The sequence below is a fragment of the Adiantum capillus-veneris genome, chromosome 6, assembly GCF_014529385.1.
Source record: "Adiantum capillus-veneris isolate H3 chromosome 6, ASM1452938v2, whole genome shotgun sequence".
NCBI classification, from domain to species: Eukaryota; Viridiplantae; Streptophyta; class Polypodiopsida; order Polypodiales; family Pteridaceae; genus Adiantum; species Adiantum capillus-veneris.
Window position 1 is genome coordinate 86,348,082 of NC_140936.1, and position 4,959 is coordinate 86,353,040.

General features: G+C 41.9%; 1 pseudogene; it reads right to left on the reverse strand.

Annotated features, from left to right (window-relative positions):
* Positions 1–256: 256 nt before the first annotated feature.
* LOC147455831 (uncharacterized) lies at positions 257–4,738 on the reverse strand (annotated as a pseudogene).
* Between the last annotated feature and the right edge of the window lie 221 nt (positions 4,739–4,959).

Below are 4,959 nucleotides of genomic sequence, written 5' to 3' on the forward strand. Positions count from 1 at the left end.
ATGCCAAAATAAATGTCTAACTGACTCATCCTTGTTACATACATTACATTTACCATTGGTGAAGCCCTTCTTAGACAGATTCAAAGCCAAAGCAGTGGGGAGCACCCCAGTACAGACTCTCCACAAGAAGAACTTAAACTTGAATTGGTTAGGAATGGACCAAATAGCAAATAACACTTTGTCCCACCATTTTGCCTACATATGTAAGGACCATTGTTTTTACATCTTTTAGATATACATGAACTTGGCAGAGCTACTACATAGAATACTGAGTATGGGGAGTTTCACCAGTTAGCTGCATAACCAGGCAATAACCAGTCCGTATGCCTGTCTTGAACATTTGGTTATCCCAGCACTTCCAAGCTGTATACATGGGCTCCAAGCTGATTCCATAATCCTCTCTGATAATTGGCCAGCCTAAATTGTCTCCTGGCAACAAAAAACAGATTCAACTGCAAGTTAGAATCTAGCACTTGATTGATTTGCACTATCCATTTTTTAAAAGGGAAAGTGCAGACTCTCCCATTAATTTGGCAGGTGGAGACAAAGCTCCAAAATACATTTTCAGCTCCTAATGAATTTCTTGTGTACCTGATCCTTCCTTTCCATAACAAAATAAAGAAAGTATTTTTCCAAGATCTCACAAGCATAGTAGACATGTCAAAACCAGTTTTAATTGGAGCAGCAGTAAACAATTTGTCCCAGCTAGACATGTGCCAAGTGCCATGAAAGTAAACCACAACAGAATCTATCAGTCTCCACAAGCAAATAGACCAATCAGTGTCAGTTTCAAGCATATGTTTTATCAAACATGCCCTTCTAGACTGTGCATGTATCTTGAAATCCATGATGTGTAGCCCCCCCTTAGAGGAAGGGTGTGCAATTTTATACCAGGAAACCATAGCTACAACAGCTGAAGAGGCATTCCACAGAAACTTAGCCAAGATACACACTTCTGCAACATTTTGTCAGACTAGTCCAAGAGAGGCAGATAGAAAAGCATGTAAGGCACAAAAACAGATTGAACAAATCTTAATATGACATGAATGGGCCATTCTATACAATGCCAGGCTGCTGTTTTAACCTGCACTTTCTCAACTACCCACTGCTGGAGCTGTCTTTGAGTGACTCCCACTCCTATTGGATAGCCCAGGTGCCTGAAGATGTGCCCTTTAGGGTACCTTTTACCTGAACAAATAAGTGCATCAAATTCTCTTGCAGAGATGTCAATCAAGGCTGATTTTGCTAAATTGATGTTCAGACCAACAGCAAGAGCAAACAGGTCTAAGGTTTCAGTGCATCTCAAAATATTGACATTGTGAGCTTTCAAAAAGAGGAAAGTTTCATCTGCAAAAACCTTCCTTGCAATATGTTTAGACCCTAACTGAAGAGTTTGCAAGGAGCCTGATGAAGACAGAGAATCCAAATATGCATATAAAGGGTGGGTAGCAACTGCAAAAAAAAAGAGGACTAATTGGGCAGCCCTGCCTCACTGATCTAGGAGTATGAATTTTGTCAGATAGCTTGCCATTAATCACCACTCTAGAGAAAGCCCCACTACCTAGCAAGTTTATGAATCCACTGACTCTAGGCCCAAATCCCATTTTCTTTAGAATGCTGGTAACAAAGTCCCACTGTACTGTGTCAAAAGCCTTCACAAAAGCTATTTGAAACATCACCATATCTTGTTTAAAGTTGATAGCATGTTCAATTTCCAATTGGACAGTCAAGATGTTGTTATAGATAGATCTACCACCCACAAAGCCAGTTTGAACTGGGTGTATGCACTTTCTCAATTCAGGGGCCACCCTAATGGCAATGACCTTGGCCAGAAGCTTGTACAATATTCCCATCATAGTGATGGGCCTCCAATATGTTAAGGTCTTGGGGAACATAGTTTTGGGGATCAATTTGATAATGCCCTGCTTCAATGCAGGATCCATGCATTGAGAGAGCTAGATAGCATTGAGCAATGAATAGATTGTTTTGTTCAGAGCTGGCCAGAAAGAAACCATGAACTCTTTTGAGAGACCACATATGCCAGGGCATTTTTCATTGGGCAACTTCTTCAGTGCATATAGAATCTCAGCCTCATTGAGTGGCTGCTCCAGTCTCAATGCTCTTGACTTATCAATGCATGGATCACCCACGTGCAGCAAAGTCTGAATTGCATTAGCCCTTGCTTGTGATACATCAGGCCCAACATTTAGGAGACCATCATAATAATTTACTGTTTCTGCCATAATGTCAGAGCCCTTACAAAGTGGAGGCCCATACCCATGATGCAACATTGTCAGGCTCTACCTTTTTTTTTGTGTTTCAATTTCTTGTAAAAGCCCTTGGATACATCCTTACCATCAATAATCACCCATTGTCTACATAAGTATCTCTGCTTTTTAGTTCGAGCTATCTCCCATTCCAAAATTACCCCTCTGGCTTGAGCCAGTTTGTGTAGTTTAGTTTGACTCAGGATGACAGATTTGTTACCAGCTTTCATAACTAATTCTCTAGCAATATTGGTTGCCTGAAGCAATTGTTCATTACCATGCTTAGCCACAAACTTTCCTACATCCCTGATACATTGTTGCATGCCAGATACAATGCATAGCCAGGAAGATAAAGGATTATCAAATGTGACAATAGCATCATTTATGAGATTCAAAACCTGTTGTCTGAAAACTTTATGAGTAAGCAAAGAGTTATTTATCATTAATGAATTGGAGTGTCCAAATTCATACATACTATCCAAATCAGAGTTGAACAAGTGCAGAACAACAAGGAAATGATTTGAAAGGGCAGTGGAGAGGTCCACCTGCATTTTCTCTGAATTGGGAAACCAATTTGACCCAACAAAGTAAATTCTATCTAATCTAGACCAGGACCCATGATGAGACAGAGAGTGAAAAGTAAAACCAGGAGAAGGTCTAGTAGCAACAGTCCAAGCATCAGTGAGAGCAACAGAAGTTTGAAGTAAGTCCCAAGTAATGCCCTCTACTGCAGACATAACATGAGAAAGAGTTGTGGAGTGGTCAGCATGTTGCACCATGTTGAAGTCTCCTCCTAGAACCCCCTGGGCCCATTGAATATTAGCTAGCCAGTCCCATATAGGTATCCTTTGAGCAGAGTCATTAGGAGCATATACATTTGCAATTTGCAAGGGCCCAAGGTCAGTGGTAACCTGAATAATGAAGCACCTACATGATTGATGATCCAGAAGCCAATGAGGATGGTTGGAGTTTCTTACATAGGTCAGGGTACCAGAGTAATCTCCTGGTTTCCCTCCAAAGAACAGTGCGTACTCCGTAAAGTGCATAGTTAGACCTGCTTCATCATGCATTTTATGTTCTTGAACCAAGCAAATATCAAGATCAGCTTGCAGTAGCCAGTTGTGGAAAGCTAGAAGCCTTGAAGGGTGGCTCAATCCTTTAGCATTTATGGATGCTATCTTCATCTAGGATACAGGGGTGTCCATGATAGTTTGAGTCTCCTCATCACTAGTGCTATTTGTCATATGCACCTCTATGTTAACATGAGATTTTCCTATGTGGGGGACATCATCTTTTGCAGCTGAGTGTTGAAGTATCACGGAATCAATTGCAGCCAAGGTGTCTGATGAAGGGATGTCCTGCAGGACATCAAATACATTTGGAGAAGCATAACCAGTTATCCCTGGTTGAGTTCTAAAGGTCCTCTTGGAGAGCTAAAATCCCTCATTATCTACAACCCTTTCCCTTTTTCTGATTGTTTGGCTTTTTGGGAAGAAGAAGGTATTGAAGATGCCTGGTTCCCTGCATGGGATTTGTTTTTCCCCGTTGTGTTTTGGAGAGCAGCTTTATATCTCCCAAGAGGAGCACCATACTTAGGGGTCCTCCTTGAGGTGGAGGTTGAGAAGACCTTTCCAAGTTAGCTGGAGAAGATTTTCCAAATATTTTCTCTTTGGGCACCATATGCTTACTACCTGGATAGGAGGGGATGAGGTCCACTATTCCTTTGGCTAGAGTGGGAAAATCTCTCGAAAAATGACCCAAGTGTCCATAATGGTAGCAGGATCCCGAGAGATTGCCCCACTTGAGATAAATGACCAGTCTTCCAATAGATTCTAGTTCTATTTCCATGGTTTCTGGCATAGCCTTGTCAGTATTCCACATCACACAAGCCCTATTTCTGTTCGGGTAGTTAATGGTGGGGGAGAACAACACTTTGCCAAGAGAAGCAACTAGATCCTCAATGCAAGGCCATTAAAAAGTAGGCAAATCAATGAAGTCAACCCCAACAGGACAGTTGGATAGCAACTCTTCTTTGATTCGCTTGTGACATGTTTCCATGGAAAAACATGGACAACCTGTCCACAAAGGATAATGGTAGAGGCATTTTGAAATGCGCTTTGATCTTCAATAGAAAAAAAAAACTTCATATAGCCCGAATCCGTTGTAAAAAAATTTATCTACTACAGCCTTTTTGAAGCCTTGATCTAACAAGCCAGCAATTTCATTCAGAGATGGCAGTTTACCAGTGAAATAAGGCACAATAGCACGTGCCTTGAAGGCAGACACTTGTGACACCACAGTTCTAGTAGGGATAGTTACCTTATGCTCTCCCTTAATCAGTGGATCAGAAGTTAAAGCATGAGTGAGACAGTTATAGTAAGATCCCCAACAGACAGTGCATCAGTATCAGACACCACATGCAACATTGAGGCTTCACGAGGGTTGATGCAAAACACTGTGGGGAGAGCCATTGTGCAAAGGAATGAAATGAGGACCTCAAAATTGCTTATGTGGGGAAACATTCGATGTCGAGAAGAGCCGCGGCCGACTGTTGTTTCCCTTCTGATTGCAGAGCAGGTCCCAGATGCTGCAAACAGGATGTCCACCAGGGGTTGTGGTCGGGAAGATGATGCAGAACCCAAACCCAAACCCTAAGGAGGCTTCACGCAGGAGCCCATCTCTCCTGTCTATC